Source organism: Ceratotherium simum, chromosome 15 (assembly GCF_057802395.1).
Source record: "Ceratotherium simum simum isolate JZ-2026a chromosome 15, ASM5780239v1, whole genome shotgun sequence".
NCBI classification, from domain to species: domain Eukaryota; kingdom Metazoa; phylum Chordata; class Mammalia; order Perissodactyla; family Rhinocerotidae; genus Ceratotherium; species Ceratotherium simum.
Window position 1 is genome coordinate 46,960,316 of NC_141914.1, and position 26,977 is coordinate 46,987,292.

General features: G+C 36.5%; 1 protein-coding gene across 5 annotated transcripts in view; it reads right to left on the reverse strand.

Moving 5' to 3' along the window:
• The window catches only part of NAALADL2 (N-acetylated alpha-linked acidic dipeptidase like 2), a 1,131,941-nt gene extending 1,126,482 nt beyond the window's left edge, over nt 1-5,459 (reverse strand). For all 5 annotated transcript variants that reach the window (XM_087440003.1, XM_087440001.1, XM_087440004.1 and 2 more), the window contains exon 1: nt 5,336-5,459. The gene's annotated coding sequence lies outside the window, so the exon portion shown is untranslated. The remainder of the gene's footprint in view (nt 1-5,335) is intronic.
• Nucleotides 5,460-26,977: the final 21,518 nt, after the last annotated feature.

The following is a 26,977-nucleotide window of genomic DNA, read 5'->3' on the forward strand; positions in this document are numbered from 1 at the left end:
TATATCAGGGAAGCAGGGATGTTCAACATCCGCAAATCAATTAACGTGATACATCACGTCAACGAAACAAAGAAAAAAAACTACATGGTCATCTCAATAGACTCAGAGAAGGCATTTGACAAGATACAACATCCATTTATGATAAAAACTCAACAAAATGGGAATAGAAGGAACGTACCTCAATATAATAAAGGCTATTTATGACAAACCCACAGCCAACATCATATTCAACGGGGAAAGACTGAAAGCCATTCCTCTGAGAACAAGAACAAGGCAGGGCTGCCCACTCTCACCACTCCTGTTCAACATACTACTGGAGGTGTTGGACAGAGCAATTAGGCAAGAAAAAGGAATAAAAGGAATCCAAATAGGTAACCAAGAAGTGAAACTCTCACTATTTGCAGATGACATGATCTTATATATAGAAAACCCTAAAGAATCCGTTGGAAAACTATTGGAAATAATGAACAAGTACAGCAAAGTTGCAGGGTACAAAATCAATCTACAAAAATCAGTTGCATTTCTGTAGGCTAATAAAGAACTAACAGAAAGAGAGCTCAAAAAGATAATACCATTTACAACTGCATCAAAAAGAATAAAATACCTAGGAATAAATCATACCAAGGAGGTGAAAGACCTATACAATGAGAACTACAAGACATTATTGAAAGAAATCGATGATGACATAAAGAAATGGAAAGATATGCCATGCACGTGCATTGGAAGAATAAACATAGTTAAAATGTCTACATTACCTAAAGCAAACTACAGATTCAATGCAATCTCAATCAGAATCCCAATGACATTCTTCATGGAAATAGAAAAAAGAATACTAAAATTCATATGGGGCAACAAAAGACCCCGAATAGCTAAAGCAATCCTAAGAAAAAAGAACAAAGCAGGAGGCATCACAATCCCTGACTTCAAAACATACTACAAAGCAATAGTAATCAAAACAGCATGGTCCTGGTACAAAAACAGACACACAGATGAATGGAACAGAATTGAAAGCCCAGAAATAAAACCACACATATACAGACAGCTAATTTTCGACAAAGGAGCTAAGAACATACAATGGAGAAAGGAAAGTCTCTTCAATAAATGGTGTTGGGAAAACTGGACAGCCACATGCAAAAGAATGAAAGTGCACCATCTGCTATCGCCATTCACAAAAATTAACTCAAAATGGATCAAAGACCTGAAGGTGAGACCTGGAGTTATAAAATTCATAGAAGAAAATATAGGCAACACACTCTTTGACATTGGTCATAAAGGAATCTTTTCGGATGACATGCCTACCCAGACTAGGGAAACTAAGGAAAAAATAAACAAGTGGGACTTTATCAGATTAAAGAGCTTTTACAAGACAAACGAAACCAGAATCAAGATGAACAGACAACCCACCAGCTGGGAGAGAATATTTGCAAAACATACATCTGACAAGGGGTTGACCTCCATACTATATAAAGGACTCACACAACTGAACAACAAAAAAACAAACAACCCGATCAAAAAATGGGCTGAGGAAATGAATAGACACTTCCCCAAAGAAGATATACAGATGGCCAATACACACATGAAAAGATGTTCAACGTCATTAATCATCAGGGAAATGCAAATCAAAACAACACTAAGATATCACCTCATGCCCGTTAGAATGGCTATAATCACGAAGACAAAAAACAACAAGTGTTGGAGAGGATGTGGAGAAACAGGAACCCTCATACACAGCTGGTGGGAATGCAACTTGGTGCAGCCTCTATGGAAAACGGTATGGAGATTCCTCAAAGAATTAAAAATAGAGACGTCCTATGATCCAGCCATCCCACTACTGGGAATCTATCAAAAAAACCTGACATCAACAATCCAAAGAGGCTTATGCACCCCTATGTTCATTGCAGCATTATTCACTATAGCCAAGAAGTGGAAGCAACCTAAGTGTCCCTCGACTGACGATTGGATCAAGAAAATGTGGTATATATATACAATGGAATACTACTCAGCCATAAAAAAAGACAAAATCATCCCATTTGCAACAACATGGATGGGCCTGGAGGGTATTATGTTAAGTGAAGTAAGCCAGACAGAGAAAGACAAACACTGTATGATCTCACTCATATGTGGAATATAAACCAACACATGGACAGAGAAAACTGTGTTGTGGTTACCAGGGGCAATGGGGGTAAGGGGTGGGCACAAGGGGTGAAGGGAGACATATATATGGTGATGGACAAACAAAAATGTACAACCCAAAATTTCACAATGTTAAAAACTATTAAAACACCAATAAAAAAAATTGGTATAGAAGGAAAGTATCTCAACATAATAAAGACCATATATGACAAACCCACAGCTAATATCATCCTCAATGGTGAAAAGCTGAAAGCTATCTGTCTAAGAATAGGAACCAGACAAGGATGCCCACTGTCACCACTCCTATTTAACATAGTACTGGAAGTCCTAGCCAGAGCAATCAGGCAAGAAAAAGAAATAAAAGGGATCCAAATTGGAAAGGAAGAAGTGATACTCTCACTATTTGCAGATGACATGATTTTATATATAGAAAACCCTAAAGAATCCACCAGAAAACTTTTAGAGGCAATAAACGAATACGGTAAAGTTGCAGGATACAAAATCAACATATAAAAATCAGTTGCATTTCTATACACTAACAATGAAGTAGCAGAAAGAGAAATTAAGAATACAATCCCATTTACAATTGCAACAAAAAGAATAAAATACCTAGGAATAAACTTAACCAAAGAGGTGAAAGAGCTGTACACCAAAAACTATAAAACATTGCTGAAAGAAATTGAAGACACAAAGAAATGGAAAGATATTCCGTGCTCTTGGATTGGAAGAATTAACATGGTTAAGATGCCCATACTTCCTAAAGCAATCTGTAGATTCAATGCAATCCCTATCAAAGTTCCAATAACATTTTTCACAGAAATTGAACAAAGAATCCTAAAATTTATATAGAACAACAAAAGACCCCGAATAGCTAAAGGAATCCTGAGAAAAAAGAACAAAGATGGAGGTATCACACTCTCTGATTTCAAAATACACTACAAAGCTATAGTAACCAAAACAGCATGGTACTGGCACAAACACAGACACACAGATCAATGGAATAGAATCGAAAGCTCAGAAATAAACCCACACATCTATGGACAGCTAATCTTCAACAAAGGAGCCAAGAACAGACAATGGAGAAAAGAAAGTCTCTTCAACAAATGGTGTTGGGAAAACTGGACAGCCACATGCAAAAAAATGAAAATAGACCCTTACCTCACACCACACACAAAAATTAACTCAAAGTGGATTAAAGACTTGAATGTAAGACCTGAAACTACGAAACTTCTAGCAGAAAACATAGGCAGTACTCTCTTCGACATCGGTCTTAGCAACATATTTTCAAGCACCATGTCTGACCAGGCAAGAGAAACAACAGAAAAAATAAACAAATGGGACTACATCAAACTAAAAAGCTTCTGCAGAGCAAAGGAAACCATCAACAAAACAAAAAGACAACCTAACAATTGGGAGAAGATATTTGCAAACCATACATCTGATAAGGGGTTAATCTCCAAAATATATAAAGAACTCATACATCTCAACAACAAAAAAACTAACAACCCAATTAAAAAATGGGCAAAAGACCTGAACAGACATTTCTGCAAAGAAGATATACAAATGGCCAACAGGCACATGAAAAGATCTTCAACATCATTAACTATCAGGGAAATGCAAATCAAAACTACAATGAGATATCACCTCACACCCGTCAGAATGGCTATAATTAACAAGACAGGAAACAACATGCGTTGGAGAGGATGTGGAGAGAAGGGAACTCTCATACACTGCTGGTGGGAGTGCAAACTGGTGCAGCCACTATGGAAAACAGTATGAAGATTCCTCAAAAAATAAAGGATAGAACTACCATATGATCCAGCTCTTCCACTGCTGGGTATTTATCCAAAGAACTTGAAAACACCAATGCATAAAGATACATGCACCCCTGTGTTCATTGCAGCGTTATTCACAATAGCCAAGACTTGGAAACAACCTAAGTGCCCATCAAGGGACGAATGGATAAAGAAGATGTGGTATATATACGCAATGGAATACTACTCAGCCATAAGAAATGATGAAATCCAGCCATTTGTGACCACATGGATGGACAATGAGGGTATTATGCAAAGTGAAATAAGTCATAGGGAGAAGGTCAAATACCATATGATCTCCCTCATTAAGTAGTAGATAACAACAACAAACAAACACATAGAGACAGGGATTGGATTGGTGGTTACCAGAGGGGAAGGGGGGAGGGAGGACGGCGAAAGGGATAATCTGGCACATGTGTACGGTGAGGGGTTGTAATTTGTATTTGGGTGGTGAACATGATGAAATCTATGCATAAATAGAAGTATAATGATGTACACCTGAAATTTATACTGTTATAAACCAATGTTACTGCAATAAACAAAAAATTTAAAAAAACAAATTAAATTAAATTAAATTAAAAAAAACAAAAAAGAATATTCACTCCTTCAGATCTCATATGGATTTGTCATCAACAGGTAAAGACTTCCCAGAGATTGCAAAATATAATACCCCTGGTAAACAGTAGCAATGTGAACATGAAAATGTAACAATGTTTCAAATAAACTGATTAATTTCAAATAAGCTACTTAATTTAAAATAACCCTACTTATGGCTAATAACTTGTAAAAGTAAACAGTAATTAGCACTAAAAAGTGTTTGAGAAACTACTAATACGGCACTTTCAAAACCACAGAAAAGAAGCAATATGGTGAATCTCATCAAGGAGAGGGAGTCAAGATGGCGGCGTAGGCAGACTCTGAACTCACCTCCTCCCGTGGACACAGCCAATTTACAACTACTCGTGGAAAAATTACCCCTGAGACAGAGCTGAAAACTGGATAAGAGGAACTCCTACAACAACGGACAATCCTAACTGGGGTGGAAGAGGCAGAGACTCCCTTCCGGAGAGGAAAAACGCCGCCTTCACAAGCCGCCAGCTTCATGGCCACCGGGAGCAGCTCACAGGTACGCAACCTCCCTGGAGGCGCGGGGCCCTGAGCCGAGGCGCCCGCTGTGGGCATTGTGTGGACCCAGCACAATCGAGACCAGCGGCATAATATCTGACTTTGCTGCTACTAAAGCATTGGGTAGCACCCCAGAAAACCCGGTTCACAAAGAAACTAAGAGTGCCTCTTAAAGGGCCCGCGCACAAACTCAACCGTTCCAGAACGCATCCTAAAATCACCAGAAAGAAAGGTGCACACTGCTTTGGTGACAAGAGACTCACCTAATAGGCCCTGAGTGCATCTCGGTGAGGGGTGAGACCTCTCCAGGGACTGGGACATTGGCGGCGGCCATTGTTGTGGCCTGGTGTGAGCGTGCTGACACAGACGCCATTGGAGTTTTCCCTAAGACCTGCTAGCCCAGGGTCTGCTCCACCCGCTAGAGCACCGATTTAATCCAGCTCAGCCAGGGCAGGCAGCCCACCCTAGAGACTGGCCCCACCTAACAACAAACCCTCAGGCAACGTGTGGGCCTGCATAGATTGGTGACTGGATTTTCTGCAGCCTGGCAACTGAGCTGACTTGAGCGGGGCAGGGTGTGCACAAGGAGCGGGTGGAGAGTGTGGGGTGGTGGCGGAGTGTGTGGGGCTCCCGCCGTGGAGGGGCTGGGTCCGCTGGGGGAGGCCGGGGCGCTCACACGGGGCAGGACTGTGTTGACTGTGTGTGTGGACCTGTGGGCGGCAGGGCTTGTCAGCTGCAGAAGACTTGTGCTTCTCAAAGACCCACATAGGAGGTTTGCCCCACCTTCCAAAGCCTGAAACAATTGGGTGCTCCTGTGCCTGAGGCCAGCCCCACCCAGCTGCAATCCTCAGAGAGCTGACAAGAGACCTAATAGGCTAGAGGCTTACAGCAATTCTAAGGCCCTGAGCCTAACAACCTGCCACGCTGGGGGCCTACTCACTTAAAAGAAATACTGCAACACAGATGTGGTATTAGAACTTGCAGCCAACTGTGCTGGGGCTCCTCACACCTGATAAAGAGACTGAAGGGCCCACAACAACTACAAGCAGCTGAGCATTACAACAGCTGGCCAGGAGCATAACTCAGCCTCCCTGGGCGCCTATAGGGAGAGCTAACAGGCCACAATAGAAGCACACACGTAGCCCACATAGGGGCCACCCTGGAACATTGAGAACTGAGGGAAGCACACTGGAAGCCTCCTAAGCCATCACTTACATAAGGTCACCTATCCAAGAGCAGGAGACGTAGCTGACCTACCTAATACATAGACACAAGCACAGGGAAAGAGGCAAAATGAGGAGGCAAAAGAATACATTCCAAGTAAGGGAACAGGACAAAACCCCAGAAAAGGAACTAAGTGAAACAGAAATGAGCAACCTACCCGACAGAGAGTTCAAACTAAGAGTGTTAAAGATGCTAACTGATCTGGGGAGAAGAATAGATGAACTCAGTGAGAATGTCAACAAAGAAATGGAAGATATAAAAAAGAACCAATCAGAAATGAAGAATACAATACTGGAAATGAAAAATTCATTAGAGGGACTCAAAAGCAGAGTAGAGGATACAGAAGAACGGATCTGTGAGCTGGAAGAAAGACTAGAAGAAATTACCCAAGGTGAACAGGTAAAAGAGAAAAGAATTAAAAAGAGTGAGGACAGTCTAAGGGACCTCTGGGACAACATCAAGCGCACTAACATCCGTGTTATAGGTGTCCCGGAAGGAGAAGAGCGAGACAAGGGGGCAGAGAATCTATTTCAAGAAATAATAGATGAAAACTTCCCTAACCTAAGGAAGGAAACAGACATCCAGGTACAGGAGGCACAGAGAGCCCCAAACAAGATAAACCCAAAGAGGCCCACACCAAGACACATCATAATCAAAATGTCCAGAATTAAAGATAAAGAGAGAATCCTAAAAGCCACAAGAGAAAGACAAGTTACATACAAAGGAAACCCCATAAGGCTATCAGCTGACTTCTCAGCAGATACCTTACAGGCTAGAAGAGAATGGCACGATATATTTAAAGCGCTAAAAGGAAAAAACTTACAGCCAAGAATACTCTACCCAGCAAGGTTATCGTTCAAAATGGAAGGAGAGATCAAAAATTTCCCAGACAAGCAAAAATTAAAGGAGTTTGTCACCAAGAAACCAGTGTTACAAGAAATGTTAAAGGGACTGATTTAAGGGGAAAAGAGAAGACCACAAATAGGAAAAATTATCTATTTCCACGATTAGAACGTAATGGATACAAATGCACAAAAAGAAGTTGGATATGATATCAAAAACAAAAGGAGGGAGGAGGGTAGTTAAAGAGTACAGCTTTCAGACAGAGGTCAAACTAAAGTGACCATCAATTCTGTATAGAAGAAGTAAGGAACAGAGAAGGACCACTAAAACACTGAGGGAAAAAAAAAAAAAGTTAAAAAATGGCAGTAAGTACATACTTATCAATAGCTACTTTAAACGTCAATGGACTAAATGCTCCAATTAAAAGGCATAGGGTGGCTGACTGGATAAAAACAAGACCCATATATATGCTGCATACAAGAGACACACTTCAGACCTAAAGACACTCACAAACTGAAAGTGAAGGGATGGAAAAAGATACTCCACGCAAATGGCAATGAAAAGAAAGCAGGGGTAGCAGTACTCATATCAGACAAAATAGACTTTAAAACAAAAACTGTAAAACGAGACAAAGAAGGGCATTACATAATGATCAAGGGAACAATCCAACAAGAGGATATAACACTTGTAAATATCTACGCACTCCAATGTAGGTGCACCCAAATATATAAAGCAATTATTAACAGACATAAAAACAGAAATAGACAGTAACACAATAATAGTAGGGGACTTTAACACTCCACTTACACCAACGGATAGATCATCCAAACAGAAGATCAATAAGGAAACATTGGCCTTAAATGACACACTAGAACAGATGGACCTAGTAGATATATACAGAGCATTCCATCCAAAAACCGAAGAATACACGTTCTTTTCAAATGCACATGGAACATTCTCCAGGATTGATCACATATTAGGCCACAAAACAAGTCTCCATAAATTTAAGAAGATTGAAATAATACCAACCATCTTTTTCTGACCACAACGGTATGAAACTAGAAATCAACTATAGGAAGAAAATCAGAAAAGCCACAAATACATGGAGATTAAACAAAATGCTACTGAACCACGATTGGGTTAACGAAGAAATCAAAGAAGAAATCAAAAATACCTGGAGACAAATGAAAATGAAAATACGACATGCCAGAATTTATGGGATACAGCAAAAGCGGTTCTAAGAGGGAAGTTTATAGCAATACAGGCCTATCTCAACAAACAAGAAAAATCTCAAATAAACAATCTAACAATGCACCTAAAGGAACTGGAAAAAGAAGAACAAACAAAGCCCAAAATCAGTAGAAGAAGGGAAATAATAAAAATCAGAGCAGAAATAAATGAAATAGAGACCAAAAAATCAATAGAAAAATTAATAAAACCAAGAGCTGGTTCTTTGAAAAGATAAACAAAATTGACAAACCTTTAGCTAGACTCACCAAGAAAAAAAGAGAGAAGGCACAAATAAGTAAAATCAGAAATGAAAGAGGAGAGGTTACAACAGACACCTCAGAAATACAAAAGATTATAAGAGACTACTATGAACAACTATATGCCAACCAATTCGACAATCTGGAAGAAATGGATAAATTCTTAGAATCATACAACCTTCCAAAACTGGATCAAGAAGAAGTAGAGAATTTGAATAGACCAATCACCAGTAAGGAGATCGAAACAGTAATCAAAAACCTCCCCAAAAATAAAAGTCCAGGACCAGATGGCTTCCCTGGTGAATTCTACCAAACATTCAAAGAAGAGTTAATACCTATCCTTCTCAAACTCTTCCAAACAATTGAGGAGGGGGAAGCTCCTAACTCATTCTACGAAGCTGACATTACCCTGATACCAAAACCAGACAAGGACAACACAAAAAGAAAATTACAGGCCAATATCACTGATGAACATCGATGCAAAAATCCTCAACAAAATACTAGCAAATCGCATACAACAATACGTTAAAAGATTATACACCATAATCAAGTGGGATTTATTCCAGGTATGCAGGGATGGTTTAACATTCGCAAATCAATCAACGTAATACACCACATTAATAAAATGAAGAATAAAAATCACATGATCATCTCAATAGATGCAGAGAAAGCATTTGACAAGATACAGCATCCATTTATGATAAAAACTCTGAATAAAATGGGTATAGAAGGAAAGTACCTCAACATAATAAAGACCATATATGAGAAACCCACAGCTAATATCATCCTCAATGGTGAAAAACTGAAAGCTATCCCTCTAAGAACAGGAACCAGACAAGGATGCCCACTATCACCACTCCTATTTAACATAGTATTGGAAGTCCTAGCCAGAGCAATCAGGCAAGAGAAAGAAATAAAAGGGATCCAAATTGGAAAGGAAGAAGTGAAACTGTCACTATTTGCAGATGACATGATTTTATATATAGAAAACCCTAAAGAATCCACCAGGAAACTTTTAGAAGTAATAAACGACTATGGTAAAGTTGCAGGATACAAAATCAACATACAAAAATCAGTTGCATTTCTGTACACTAACAACGAAGTAGCAGAAAGAGAAATTAAGAATACCATCCCATTTACAATTGCAACAAAAAGAATAAAATACCTAGGAATAAACTTAACCAAAGAGGTGAAAGATCTGTACACCGAAAACTATAAAACATTGCTGAAAGAAATTGAAGAGGACACAAAGAAATGGAAAGATATTCCGTGCTCTTGGATTGGAAGAATTAACATAGTTAAGATGTCCATACTTCCTAAAGCCATCTATAGATTCAATGCAATCCCTATCAAAGTTCCAACAACATTTTTCACAGAAATAGAACAAAGAATCCTAAAATTTATATGGAACAACAAAAGACCCTGAATAGCTAAAGGAATCCTGAGAAAAAAGAACAAAGCTGGAGGTATCACACTCCCTGATTTCAAAATATACTACAAAGCTATAGTAACCAAAACAGCATGGTACTGGCACAAAAACAGACACACAGATCAATGGAATAGAATCGAAAGCCCAGAAATAAACCCACACATCTATGGACAGCTAATCTTCGACAAAGGAGCCAAGAACATACAATGGGGAAAAGAAAGTCTCTTCAACAAATGGTGTTGGGAAAACTGGATAGCCACATGCAAAAAAATGAAAGTAGACCCTTACCTTACACCATACACAAAAATTAACTCCAAATGGATTAAAGACTTGAATGTAAGACCTGAAACTGTGAAACTTCTAGAAGAAAACATAGGCAGTACGCTCTTCCACATCAGTCTTAGCAACATCTTTTCAAACACCACATCTGACCAGGCAAGAGAAACAATAGAAAAATAAACAAATGGGACTACATCAAACTAAAAAGCTTCTGCACAGCAAAGGAAACCATCAACAAAACGAAAAGACAACCTAACAATTGGGAGAAGATATTTGCAAACCATACATCTGATAAGGGCTTAATCTCCAAAATATATAAAGAACTCATGCATCTCAACAACAAAATCTACCAACCCAATTAAAAATGGGCAAAAGACCTGAACAGACATTTCTCCAAAGAAGATATACAGATGGCCAACAGACACATGAAAAGATGTTCAAAATCACTAACTATCAGGGAAATGCAAATCAAAACTACAATGAGATATCACCTCACGCCTGTCAGAATGGCTATAATTAACAAGACAGGAAACAACATGTGTTGGAGAGGTTGTGGAGAGAAGGGAACTCTCATACACTGCTGGTGGGAGTGCAAACTGGTGCAGCCACTATGGAAAACAGTATGGAGATTCCTCAAAAATCAACGATAGAACTACCATATGATCCAGCTATTCCACTGTTGGGTATTTATCCAAAGAACTTGAAAACACCAATTTGCAAAGGTACATGCACCCCTGTGTTCATTGCAGCCTTATTCACGATAGCCAAGACTTGGAAGCAACCTAAGTGCCCATCAAGGGACGAATGGATAAAGAAGCTGTGGTATATATACACAATGGAATACTACTCAGCCATAAGAAACGACAAAATCCAGCCATTTGTGACAACATGGATGGACATTGAGGGTATAATGCAAAGTGAAATAAGTCAGAGGGAGAAGGTCAAATACCGTATGATTTCCTTCATTAAGTAGTAGATAATAACAACAATAAACAAACACATAGGGACAGAGATTGGATTGGTGGTTACCAGAGGGGAAGGGGGGAGGGAGGAGGGTGAAAGGGATAATTCGGTACATGTGTGTGGTGATGGGTTGTAATTAGTATTTTGGTGGTGAACATGATGTAGTCCATGCAGAAATAGAAGTACAATGATGTACACCTGAAATTTTTACAATGTTATAAACCAATGTTACTGCAATAAACAAAAAATTAAAAAAAAAAAAAAAAAAAAAGAAGCAATATGGTCCTTGCCTTTTAGAGCTTGCTATCCAGGTAACTTATTTATTCTCAAATTAACAGTTCAGGTTTATGACAGGATCTCTGCAGTTCAATCTCCACATGATGCCACCTGATTTTCAGAATGGATTGTCATGAAATGAAACATGCACTGGACTTAGAATTAGAAGAACACTATACACAAAAAAAATTAATATAGAAATTTGCAAATGTTTACATGTTCAAAAGGTTAATGCTGTTTGAGAATGTGTATGATAAAACAATTTGCAGCTAGGTCATATTTCTGTCAATATTATTTAAAATATCAAAATAGTATTAACAGAAGAAATCAAATACAGTTTAATTTTATAAAATACTGATAATTAAGAACTTGAGGGGCCAGCCCCATGGCTTAGTGGTTAAGTGCACATGCTCTGCTACTGGCGGCCCGTGTTCGGATCCGGGCACGCACCGATACACCACTTGTCCGGCCATGCTGAGGCGGCGTCCCACATACAGCAGCTAGAAGGGTGTGCAACTATGACATACAACTATCTACTGGGGTCATGGGGAGAAAAAGAGGGAAAAAAAAAAGGAGGAGGACTGGTAATAGATGTTAGCTCAGGGTCAGTCTTCCTCAGCAAAGAAAAGAGGAGGATCGGCATTGATGTTAGCTCAGGGCTGATCTACCTCACAAAAAAAAAAGAAAAAAAAAGAATTTGAAAAGTGATTAAAATGCCAAATAAATATGGAAAATAACACTGTGTGATCCTGTAACAACTTCACACACTATTATAAATACTGTCGAATTTAAGTTCACACACATCAAATAAAATTATTTTAATAAGGAATAAAAAGTGGACAGAGTAAAACTCAATCGCCTATAAAAATTTATCTACCCACAATAAAGAAATTAAAAAGTGAAGAGCATACCAGCTAATTTCATTTTCTATTTATTGGCCTGCCCTGGCTTATTATCCTACAGATCAAAGTAGTAACCGCCACTAGAAAGAGAAGATGAAAGCCCTTATATTTTGCAGTTATGATGGGAACACTGTCATGACTACCAACCAAAAGGAAGTAAAGCATGAATAATACTATACATAAGTATATTTGAGAGTAGGGCATATTCAATAGCGGATCTTTTATACATCAAAGTATAATTATTCAATTGATTAGAAGTTGTATTTTAAAAATACTGGAACTCAAATAGACCCAAACTCCGTTAACCAACACTATTACTGAGTACAATAGTGTTGGTCTACAACTCTGCTCTCTTTTATTTACCAGACAGTGTTTTAAAACTGAACAGACATTTGACACACAAGATTTGTGTAGGTGGAGACTTAATATATAGCCTTTAAAGTAGAACATAATTTCCTGGGACCACAAACTATCTATGATTTAAAAAAAAATTCAAAGGAAGAGAAGAAACAGGAAACAGCACTATTATTTCCTGGATGCCGTCTATAACAGGTATAGAAATTGCAACACCTATTCTTAAAACTCAGTTCTAAACACCTATATATTTCTTTTGTAACTTGAGATCTTTAAATCGCCTGTAAGTAGTAAATATTTTTTTATTGACACCAAAAAATAAAGTCCAGATCTTTACACACATTATTTAACTTAATTATCTCAACCACTCAATTAAGTTGATATTACTACTTGCATTTTACAGGCAAAGAAACGGGATCAAAGGACATTAGGTAATTTATCCAGAATCATACTAGTAAGCAGTAGAGTCAAACACAGATCATCCTAGCTCCAAGTCTATGCTTTTTAATGCACCCCACTGCCTACCATATGGAAAAGCAAGCACTTGGCAAGACTCTTAGTTTAATGATGAATGATGACCAGAAGCCTCCAAGGAAACTCCTTTCTGGTGTGTAAAGCGTTAGAATTCAGTAGCCCATCACCACACATCAAACCTCCCAACACTAGTCTTTCTCTGAGGAAGCCCTGGCTTCTGAGGGTAAAGCAGCTGATCCGAAAGTCATTTGCCTCTAAATGGAAGTAGTCTATTACCTTGCCTTAAATAATGCAGCATTCAGTTATTATTTCCTGCCAGAGTGACAGTTTAAGCACAAGGCATTAAAAAACTGTTTTCGTCTGTTCTAGCTGTCTGTTATTTATTGCATCATACACTACTTGTCTGGAAGTGATGGATAAATATTTGAAGGGAAAGATGCATCATTCTGGATGCTCCATGAAATTCAGGATGGATAAAAGTCAATGCTGCAGGCTCATCTATTTTTAGCTTTCTTCCTATAATAAGGTAAAAATAAGCTTTAAGTATTTTAGAAGACTCTTCTAGTAAAAAAAAAAAAAAAAAAAACTTGGTTTTATCAGTTTCTGTAACAATTTTTAAAGAACAGTTTCTATTCCAGATTTTTAAGGCATAATTTTTTTTAAGTTCTGGGTGAAAATAAATGTATCTGAAACAATTACGTTGTCTTTCTGACAAGATTTTGAGATTATAATTTATTCTTTGGATTACGTTTTCACATAACAAAAAGAGAACCAACCAAATACTGGTACCATCAACTCAGTCACGTGCTATTTCCATGATCACAGAGTGAAACCGCAAATGTCACATCAAAAATCTTTTCTTAGGGCCGGCTCCGTGGCTTAGCGGTTAAGCACACGCGCTCCGCTACGGGCAGCCCAGGTTCGGATCCCGGGCGCGCACCGACGCACCGCTTCTCCAGCCATGCTGAGGCGGTGTCCCACATACAGCAACTAGAAGGATGTGCAACTATGACATACAACGATCTACTGGGGCTTTGGGGAAAAAAAGGAGGAGGATTGGCAATAGATGTTAGCTCAGGGCCGGTCTTCCTCAGCAAAAAGAGGAGGATTAGCATGGATGTTAGCTCAGGGCTGATCTTCCTCAAAAAAAAAAATAAAAATAAAATCTTTTCTTAAAACTAAGGTTAATTTATTTATAACAATAATACTTGCTAACACTCATTAAACAACTTACTGTACTTTGAGCCAGCAACTGCACTAAGATATTTCTACATAAATTATCACCTTTTATGTTATAGTTCTTCCCTCTGATATCTAGTGCCTTTCCCTCACTATCGCCTCAAGGAACCTCTTCCTTATCACCTTATCTAAAATTGCAACACCCCCCCTTTCCCAATACTCTCTATTGTTCTTCTTTCCTTTATTTTTTCTCCATAGCATTTATCACCATCAAGCATAGTATATATTTTACAGATGTATTTGTTTACCAGCTATATCCCCAAACTTAAATGTAGTCACCATGAGAGCATGGATATTTAAATTATTTATTATTTGTTTATGATTTATTTATACCTGTTTTCTTCAGTGCTGTAGCCCCAATGCCTATAATAATGCCTGGCCCATAACTGGTACCCAAAAATATTGATTTAATGAAGGTGTTTAGTCTTTGCACACAACCCTTTGAAATATTATTAATCTATTTTGTTGAAGAAATTAATGCTGAAAAGATAAAGTGACCTACTGAAGTCATAAAGCAAGTAACTACTCAAGCAGGTTTGTGGACTTTCAAGTTCAATCCTCTCTATTCATTATACTGCTTCTAGAAAAAAGAATCATCCCAACCAAAGAGCGTCTATTTATTCTATTGATTTATATAGCTTTGAAAAAATTATGAACATGTTTAGAAATTATAGCAAGGGAATACACCTTTTAAATACCCTTCATGACTGGTCCTCTTTCAGAAGGTCATTCACTTTGGATGAGCAGGTAGCTCTGGAAGGGACACAAATAGTGTGGTGAGGGAGACCAGAGATAAGCTCAGACCATCTGTATCAACCCTGGAAATCAATGTGTTGACAGATGTCACAGCTAGTTTTCCCTCATATCCAGTAACCTGAATGTCATGAAACATTTGCTGAGACAAGAAAATAAATTATACACAATATTTAAGCTTATGTAAGACTTTATTTGAAAGAAAAATAGTGAAAAACTATAGATATTTGAAGTCTTCATACCCCATACAATACATACTAATACACACATTCACTCTGCAATATATATTTAAGTCATGTTTACATTATTTTCCCATCTATCTTCCTCTGGCCTTGAAAATAAAATCAAGTATTTCAATTTCCCATTACACACACCACATATACACATTTTTATTCCTTTTATTCTGCTTTCAAACAACGAGAGCCACAAGCAAAGATTAGTCAGCATTTGAGGAAGTTGGAGAGACTGTATTTTGCCATTGTCAGAACAGAGAGAGATGGTTCAATTCAGAAAGCACTTAGTTCCAAGAAAATACATTAGCCATAAGGAACAGGTGAAAGAATCAATTATCATCCAGCTGCCCCTACGTTTCCTACTGACTATTTTCTTCTCCCTACTTTCTGGACTAGAGTGACAAAGTTATGATAATGTTGGTGGAGATTTTAAGACTGGAATTTTATAGTCAATATAGGTGAGTAACATTTTAGAAAGACAGTTTGCCTAAACCATCCTGTCTATTCTTTTGTATATCAATGCTACTCTTACTCTTCATGATACTATGGAATAAATCAGAAGTAAGATTTGACCAGATACAGTAAAGAATATGTAACCAAGAGAAACAGAAAGAATCTGACCAATAAAGGATGTTAACAATATGTGAGGAATCTATGGGAAGTGAGAATTGTTATTTCCTAGACTTTATTAGTCATGCAAAAGAATATCATGCCATGGTGAGCTCTTCTGGAATGGTGAGTGTAAGTAGAGCCAAAAATTAACCCAAACCTTCTGAAAGTGAAACAAAGTGGAATGAATTGATTCTTTACCCAGGGAAACTGGAAATTAGATAACTGGACTCAGAGACGTTCTACTAGGAAGACTCATTTAGCTTTATGAGTTGGCATATCCCACTGAAGTCCAAGGGACCTGATTATAAAAAGTGTAACATAAGAACATCCTAGAGATAAGCTACAGCCTCCAATATCGGTTGTAATTCACCTCCAATTTTCTGTTTAACAAACTTTTAGTAAACACAGACAGAGCTACTGAAGTAATTAATGTAATCAATTCTGTCCATCCCCTGCTCCTCCAACAGACTTGTTTCTTTAACACTAAATTTGGAATAAGTCAAAATCTTGTGAAAGGTAGTTGTTGTGAGCATCAAAGAGGGACACAGGCTGAAAAAAGAATAGTGAATCATGATCCAAATGTTTAAATATTTTCTTTTACTCCTGTCCTTTTGAACACAGAAACGTGAAGATAAATTTTGTATCACAAATTTGTGCACAAATGATATTAGCTTTTAAATGAGTTGGAAATTCAGAATACTTAAATTTTTCTAAAATTTATTTTAAGATAATATGAGTGATGGTAAACATGTACGACCGAGGTTTTCTCCAAAAAGGAGAACTAAAGAGCTCTTACGGACTCCAATTAAAGAGCAATCCTTTGCATCTTCTTAAAAAGGCAAAATACCCTCTAAAGATCTAAGTAGTGACTTCAGGGCAAATCACTAAATGATTAATCATAAAAGTCATACTTTAATAGTGTTTTAAATAATATTTTATTTTAACCAACAAAATGAAAAATTACAATATTTGTGTTCAGAAATATGTAGTTGGGTTTTTAAATGAGTAAGCATTATATAGATAACGCATTACCTTCCATTTATACTACAGGAAAAGCTAATTAAAAAGTAACCACTATGCCATAATATACTTAAAAGCTGCCTCAAATGGCATATTATGCTGAAAGTTTTAGAGCGACAGTCACCACATTCCTTATGCACAACATTATGCTAATAACAGTCCTTTCAACTTCAGAAGTTCAGAGATAATCAGTTGCTTGTGGTCCAGAGTGAAATTGCTCATTTTCTTGCCCACTTATCAGGAACTACATGCTTATTTGAACATTGGCTTAGCATGCACAGGACTCACATGGTCTCTGTAACATATGCATATACAAATGGGTGAGAAGGAATGCTAAGCCCCTCAACAAAAGTCCTCAATAAAGATAGGGAAAGTCTCTGCAGAAGGGAGCTACCCTACTAAATAAAAAAAGGTATCATGGTATCAGATTTAGGACCTGAGATAATATACTTTCCTGAAAGGTGATTGTTTTTAATACTTATCCTTTATTAAAAGTATATTATAGGGGCCGGCCCAGTGGTGTAGTGGTTGAGTTAGCACTCTCTGCTTTGGTGGCCTGCGGTTCGCAGGTTCAGATCCCAGGCGTGGACCTGCACATCACTTATCAAGCCATGCTGTGGCAGGCATCCCACAAATAGAGGAAGATGGGCACAGACATTGGCCCCGGGCCAATCTTTCTCAGCAAAAAGAGGAGGACTGGCAATGGATGTTAGCTCAGGGCTCATCTTCCTCACCAAAAAAAAAAAAAGTATATTATACATATACTACAGTATAAAATTACACGTTCAAAAGTATTATGATCATAGAACCATACACTGTATGCAAATTAAAAGAGCTCTTCTTACAATGCCCCTAAAGAATTACTGAGGAGAATTAAACCGAATAAGCCCCAAAAGTCAAAGGAAATGCTTAAGGCAATAAACAAGCTCTTTATTTTTCTCTATTCTGAAATACTGGTGTTGTCTTCCAAAGATAAACTGCTCTTAGCACTTGTTAGGCCGTCATCTTAAAGGGCATGGTAACTAAAGGTCATACTCCAGTAATTAATTCACTACAGACTCATTTAGGACCCTAAAAACAACTCTTCCCTGTTTCTAATCTTTCTTTCCACAGCAAAGGCGGCCAACTTGTTAAATATAAACATAACTGCCCCTAAGTAATATTATTGCTTCATCTGCTTGTTCATTTTTTTCTGTGATAAGAATAATGGTGTGCAGTGCATCAGATATTAGCAAGTGACTACAGAAGTTTGCCTTCTGAAGTTTCTTTAAATTTTTTATTCAGTAGGATTTAACACAAGTTTAAAAACAATTAGGTTTGTAGTCCAGTCGTTTTGCCTCTTTTTCTTCATCATCAACCACTCAGATATTTTAAGACCAACTACCAGAAGCCTTACAAATGTACATAGGAAGAAAAGAACAAATGAGTCATCTCTCCCTATACTTTTCCCTAAAAAAAGTTCTATGATCAGGGTACACAGAAGGCAGAATTAATGTTACAGTGAAGAGAACCATTATGCTTAAAGAGAGAATCATTGAACGAGAACAGAAGGAGATGGGCACTAAGAGTCCTGTATACACAATAAAACATGGTTAACTCTCAGAAATAACATAATAGTGCTACAAAATGTTAACAGAGGAGGAAACAATGACAGCTCCGTCACCATGAATCTTTTTTCATATTTTGGGAATATCTTGATAAACCAAAATGCAAGGTCATTTGGGAATCCAGGCTTTAATTCAACCTCTGTAAGTAACTCAAAATGTGATCTTGATTAAGCCATTTAATTTCTTGGAGTTGCAGTTTTCTTATATGTAAAATGAGGAAGAGGAAATAGACAATCTTTAAGATCATTTTCAACTCTAATACTCTATAAGCTGTGTCTTCAAATACTTGAGGAATGAAGGTTTCTTTTTTTAACAAGGATGTAAGGAGAAAACTTTTGTCTTCACAAACTTTCTTGAAATAATTTACTCATGGCTTCATTATTCCAATAATCTGTCACAATACAGATATCTATCTGATAGATTCATAATTGTTAATTTGAACATAAATATAAATGGCCTCAATTTTCAGATTCCTGATGTCAGAGACCATGAACCATGAGTATCTAGTACTGAACAGGCTCCTTATAAATTGGCACTGCATAAACGAAAGACTGAGAGTAAAAGTAAAAGAAGATGGACACTAATAGTTCTCTGAATGAATGAATCACCTTTGTTAGCTATTCGTGTTTTAAGGATCTGTATTTATTTTAATTAGCAAGTACATAAGGAAATTTGTGCTTCAAATCTGACGGGATAAGACCATTATTCAAAAGTTAGTATTAAGAATTCTAAATGTTCATTGGAAAATAAAAGTAAAAAGTAGCACTTTTCATTTCTTTCTATACTCATTTAGCAAAATAAATTCCAAAAAGATCAAAAATTTCATTGGAGATATTAAAACTTAAAAATACCAGAATAAGTTAGTAAACATTTTGTGTACTTTTGGTGATAAAGGCCCCTCTAAACCTGTTCCACAACCATGAAAATATTTAACTACCATGATATATTTAACTGCTTTAAAAATTGTAATGGGGGGCCAGCCCGGTGGCACAAGCAGTTAAGTGCACGTGCTCAGCTGTGGCGGCCCAGGGTTCGCCGGTTCGGATCCCAGGCACGCACCCACGCACCGCTTGGCAAGCCATGCTGTGGCGGTGTCCCATATAAAGTGGAGGAAGATGGGCATGGATGTTAGCCCAGGGCCAGTCTTCCTCAGCAAAAAGAGGAGGATTGGCAGATGTTAGCTCAGGGCCGATCTTCCTCACAAAAAAAAAAAAATAGTAATGGGGGCCAGCCCGGCTACGGAGCAGCTAAGTGTGTGCACTCCGCTGCAGAGGCCCGGGGTTCGCAGGTTTGGATCCCAGGTGCGCACTGATGCACCGCTTGTCAAGCCATGCTGTGGTGGCATCCCATATAAAGTGGAGGAAGATGGGCACGGATGTTAGCTCAGGGCCGATCTTCCTCAGCAATAAAAGAGAATTGGCATCAGATGTTAGCTCAGGGCTGATCTTCCCCCCACACACACACAAAAATTGTTATTATGCGTGGAAAAAGGTTACTATAAATAAAGCTTGAAAAATAAAAAGGGAAAAATAAAGAGGGAAAAAACTTGACAGAAAGGGTCTAATACACAAAGAACTTTTGTAAACCAATAGACAAAAACCCAACATAATAATAGAAAATTAGGCAAAGATATAAATAGGTAAAGCATAAAAATTCTGGTCAATTAATTAAATGTAATTCAATTTCATTATATCCAAAGAATGGAATTGAAAATAGGATTAATTGTTCCCACATCAGGCAGATAAAGATGAAACTAATAACAACATTCAGAATTATTGAAGGTATAGAAAAATCATACATGGTTGGTAGAATTTTCTGGAAGACTGTGTAGTATGCCCAAACTTAAAATTGACTTTGGCTTTTGACCCAAAATCCCATTACTAAGTCTTTTCTTAAAAAAGTAGTCTCACAAGTGAAATGCCCATCAAAGGGGACTGGATGGTAAATTATAGAAATATCCAATGTCATGCATGATTTCGCATTTTGATCAGACTACATAAATAAATTTTACAGTTTACATATGGATAGGGGCATCTGGTAGTACTCAGTAAACATTCCTGAATTAAGCAAATTAAACATTTTTTATTTTTTCATTTTATATTTGAATGCACTTAATAAGAGAAATGTTGAAAAATATGTAAAAGCATAAATGATAAAATGACCCAACCTCCATTCCACCACTTAAAGATATTAGCATTGTAGGGGAAAGTCTTCAAGTCTTTTCCAAATACAGTGTGTGTGTGTGTGTGCACAGGTGTGTGTGTATTTCTATAAACCACAAATGCAACTAGTTGTATATATAGTTCTGCATTATTTTCCAACATAACATATTTCACAAGTATAAATATATTTCAATGAACAATATGTAAGCATCCTTGTATACATTATTTACTTATGTAAATATGTAAGATTATTTACTATGATAAAAAACTGGTTTTCAACGTTTAATAGTTTTTTCAAATTTCACTAAAATTTTTCTTACCACTAGGAAAGTTTTTTCAGGTTAGTTTTGTTTTATAAAAACAAATTGCCTTCAAAAGGAAAAAAAATTTCAATATTTTATGGGCTTTTGTTTTTAGTCATGGTATGAATACCTTGGACAGCAAAGAGGAATGATTTGAATTTTCAATCTATAGTCATTAAATCATAGAAACTTATAACAATAGAATTCTGAGAATATTATCTAGGTCATGTTATCTATAAATATTCACTACCTCAGAATCTATATGAAAATGTTATCAACAGAGAAAGACTTTCTGAAGAGAATGTGAATATAGTGTCCCTAGGTAAACAATAGCAATGTGAACATCAAGATGTAACAGTGATTCGAATAAACTACTTAATTTCAAATAATCCTACTTAATGGCTAGTAGCCTGAAAGACTAAACACAGTACTCAAAAAATGTTTGAGTGACTACTAACAAAGCACTTTCAAAGTTACATATGAGAAACAATCATAATTCTGCCCTTTAGAGACTGCATTCCAGGTAACTATCAATTAATCTGAAATTAACAGTTTAGGTTTATGACAAAGGATCAGCGTAGTCCAATCTCCACATGATGCCAACGATTTTACATCTGATGTTCAAAGTGAAGACAATCATCATGGAATGAAATGTGCACTGGACTTAGAAGAACAGAATTTACATAAAAATTCTAAAATGGTCTGTGGCTCCTGAGCAATTCTTATTTCTCTGTCAACTTTAAAAAAAATTATAAACTTACAGAATTATTATCATTATTATTATGAGAAAATGAAATATTACATATGTAGAAGTGCTTCATCAATTGTAAAACTTTAAACAAACGTAAAATATTTTAAAAGATCTTGAATAAGATAGCTGTTTCCTGAATATTTAAAACTATGCTCAGTAAAATGTTAGCATACGTAAATTTTTTTCTAATTTTCATTATTTTATGTTAAACAATGCTAATCTAAATTTACTACTAAATGGATCATCCTATTTTTCAAGTATTTGTTTGCATTTTAGAAAGGTTTTATATAAGTAATTTGCCTCCTACTTACATTGTAGGAGAGTTTGAATCTTTTTTTATAAAAATTCATTAAGATCCCTGAATCAGTCAGAAAATTGATATAAGAATTTGAAAAATAAAAATACTGTTAGTTTCTAATAACAAAAGCATCAAAAATACTCAAGTTGACTAGACATTTAGAAATCAGAGCAATTTAAAGAGGCACGTATAGATGCTAAACAATACCTTAGAATCTAAGATAATGCTTCTATATTTATTCAACAAATGATAACTGTAACCTTGCCATATACTATCTCATTTAATACTCTCATCAATCTAAGAACGCAGCTATTATTATACTCAGTTTAGAGGTAAAGAAATAAAGGCTTATATTAAATGAGTAATATTTAAAGCTTATGTGAGAGACCATGAGTTGCCCATCCTTGTCTTCATTCTAAGAGGACCCTCTAACAGGACCTTGTTTAATTCCAGAAATTCATGGGCCCAACTATGGGTAAACATTTTCCAGACTAGTTATGCCATGTCACTAAGGTACAGCTAAAGAAATGTAACAAGTTATTGGATAGAATCTTCAGGAAACCTCATCTAAAGGAGCACAAACAACTGTTACATGCATTTTTTAATTTTTTTCCCCTTCTTCCTGCTTCCTGCCTCCAATCTGAGTATGACGGCTAGAGCTTGAACCAGGATGAGATCTTGAAAATCTCAAGCCAAGGATGATGAAGCAGAAAGCTGAATGCTAATTAAATTATGAAGCCACCTTACCAGATGAGGACTGCAACTTTCCAGACTTTATAATAGACAAAAAATTAACTATTTTGTATCTCTTATTAGTGACTCTTTCACTAGCAGTCAAATGTGACTGATGAGGCTTATTATGTACAGTGCTCTGCCCTAAGTATTTTACCTATATTGTCTCATTTTCTCCTTCCTACAATGTTCTTTTATAGTTGTGGAAACTGAAGTTCAACAAGGTTAAGTAACAAGCTTTAAGTCATATTTCTAATAAATTTAGAAATAAGGGTTGAGTCCAGATCTTCTTTGAATCAAAGTGATCTTTTCTATAATGCCACCCGACCCTTGATACACGCATATACAGACCTTACGTGCAATCATATATCTCATGAATATTGTTTTCTCCTATATATGTTCTCCCTGGTGGATCATTCATATTTTCTCATCCTTCACTCCCGTACTTGGTGATATGAAAAGTATAGTTAAGTCTTAGCTCTGAGATAATGGGAGCAAGTCCCAGTGGTAATCTCTCTAATCTTCCAGAAAATGATCCAACTGCTATTTTCCATTGATTCTTTTTTTTTTCCTTGAAAGCAGACTTGTGCAATAAAAATTCTCCCTCTTGTCAACAAATCCTCTTAGCATCACATAATCATCTTTTCATGAAAAAGTAGCTAGCGGAACATTGCTAGCAATATCAACACGCTTCAGGCCTCAAATTACTTGAGAAGCTTGTGGCAATCCTAAACTAGAGGAAACTAGAAGTGTGTAGACATTGGACTGTCAAATACATCTCTCTCTCAGATTTACAGTTATTTTTCTATGAGACGTCTACCCATCTACTGAGATGCTATAATCATATACTCTTAAGATGACAGCACAATATGCTCCTCCTATTCAGTACATTCAGTTTGCCTAAGGTTAAAGGCAGTAGAATAAAGTGTCAAAAACTGCCAGCTTCAAATTAATAAGATTGAGAGCCCATTATGTTTTTATTATTTAGACATAACCCAAATCATGTAATTAGCTCACTAAAAGAAAAGCATTTTGACCTATTTCCTAAAAATCTTTTATAATTGGAAATCAAATTAACTTTTATCCTGAAGCCACCCAAGCTCATTTAAATGAGATTTATTTAAATATCTTTGTGAGGAAAATACACAAGTATTTCTGCGTACCCAACTGGATATCACTTTGATAATTAATTTCACAGTCCCATTTTGTTCTCCTGAATCCTGAGTTCCTACAACAGTTCTCTAGTTCAGTTTTGTTTGTTGGGTTCTTTAAATTGTTCTGATGAAAATATCAAAGGCCTTCCTTAGGCCAGAAATTCCCAAACTTTCTCTGCTCATTGTGTTCTCAGCAATTTTTTTTCACAGTATTCTAGGACAAAAGAAATACTGAATAGTTCCATTTATTAAGTGGTTAGATCTAAACACCTCAAGAAGTATTTTTGTCCTATTAATTTAGTAGCCATTTGAAAAATATACATTAACTGAAAGTAGTTCGTGTAATATTCAATAGCTGTTGCTGTGTTTCCCATAAAAAAATTTTAAATATTTTGTAGCACCCTTGCGTATTTACTCTAGTACCTGGGATGACTTGGTGCTCATTTTGATATCCGTGGTCTTAGGACTGTTAATATTTTATTTAATTGATCTGTAAGCATCTCAAGGGCAGGAACTGGACTCATTATGTTTGCATTCCCAGAGCCTTGTATAATTTCTGGCACATAGTAGGTGTCAATTAATATTTGTCAAATGAAACAGGATGAATATGGATGAATGACAAAGGGGATTAATGTTGACTTAAGGAAGATGGTTACCTGTGGATGGGGCACTTTGTAACACAGGGTGGTGATATAGCACAGTGATGGAGAATATGGGCTCTATCACTTTGTAGGTACATGATTGTGCTTCCCTCATTTATAAAATGGAGATAATAAGACTATCAACTTCATAGGATTCACAAGAGAATTAAATGAGAGATACACATAATTCACCAAGTATAGGGCACAGTACAGAGTAAGTATTTTGGTAAAAATTATTGTTGTTATTATTTTGCTATTTTATGCTGTATATTACAGACGGGAAGACACTCAACTCCAGAAATGGTGGGAAAGAACAAGAGAATAAAACCTAAAAATGTTAAGAACACTATCAGGGAAATAATTATTTTAAAAAGCAAGCTGTGGTTACAAACAGAATAAGGCACAGTTACTATTTGCTTGGAAAACACACTCGAAGAACAGGCTCCTTGTGGCCAGACTCAGAAAGCTGCAGTGTGACTGAAAGTTGCCGTTTACCAAAAGTGAGACAAACTCAAATCCCTTCATTTCATGGCTTGAAATTGAAGACCAAAAGCATCTCTTATTTCTAATCACATTCCTAATTACAGAAACACAGGCTAGCACCCCTGTTGTATAAGGGGCTGCCAGTATTTCCATTATCAGTTCCCATTTTCAGGTTTATTACTAAAGCACACGCTCCAGGGAGATTGTTGGCATAGAGGATCTCAGCATGGAAGAGAACATGTTTTACAAAATATGGCATCAACTTTCAACTGCAAATACAAAGAGATAGAAGGGCAACAATGAAAAGTCAAGAACACCTAGGGAGCTGGGATTGGAAAGGGTGTTCAAGCTAATTTCAAATGTAATGTATAAAAGAAAACCCTGCTCAGAGCATTTAAAGAAAAACTACATATTTGAATTTAACCAATATCACCAAACATCTGTAACACGACAGTAGAAGCAATGTGAACTACCCATCTGTGCCCCATTAGTAAATACTGGCATAAATCTAATTTTAGTATCTATGAGGGATTGCTTCTGCTTCAACCTTGGCCAGATTGTTGAAAAAGGTAACATTTGTTGTTGTTTTGAACCACCTCTGCATTAATTTTTTTTAAAGAATTAGACTCAGGCACCACTATTTATTTGTAAGCTTTCCGTCATACTCACTGAATGGTTAATGTACCTATTTTAGATTAAATATCCTTTGCTTTGACTTCGGTTTTACTAACAGTTGTTAGCTTTTAAAATTGTTGGTAGTACTAGAGGTTGTTACAGTTACTTAAGCCAATACATACTTTTCTTTTAACAGTTGTTCTTATAACTAAAATAATACTTACAAGAATTAGGTCTGAATGTCAAGAATTAGGTCTTAATGTAGATGGAGACAGAAAAGATATTTTTTGAAGAATTATATTGAGACACTCAAGGTGCTTTTGAACTTATATTTGGTTGTGATCATCAACTAAAGTAAAAGCTATGAAGAACACTTTAAAAGTTTTGGCTCAGAAAAAGATGGGAAGATATCACTCTTCTTTAGCCTGTAACACTGCAGAAACTTTCATGTTTCTTGATACCTTTCAGTAGACTAATCCAAGGTTGAGTCCTGAGCTTTGTTAGTTCATATAGTCCTTAAGGGAAGAAAATAAATGCTTTTAACTCAAAAGCCTTTTCTTCTAGGTGCTGCTGTGTTACAGTAAACAAAAATCTTATTTATGTCTGGGATACCTAATAAAGCAGAGTGAACAAAAAAATTTTAAAGTCCCCGTGGATGGAGATCATGGAGAGTTCACAGAATTTAATACTTTGATACTTAACTCACACCTTTTTGCCACAGTACAGCATCACTGAATTTATGAGAATCTTTATTCAACCTTCTCACTAGGAAATATAGCAATTTACTAAAAGTGGACAGGCAATTTATGGAACAAATTTTAAAATGGGTAATGAAAGCACAGAATTATGGAGCAGTACTGACCTCGGGAAATCATTTTGTATATACCCTTCAAGAAATGGCTATACCTAAACCATCCATGTTGAATTACTATCTATTACATTCTTAAAAGGCATCCAGAAAGAAAAATTTAAAACCTCTTAGATAGCCAGTTCTGGATTTAATGCTATCAAGAATTTCTTCTTCGTCTCTAACCTAGTTTCTTCTTTCTACAATTTAAGATCTTTTCCTCTG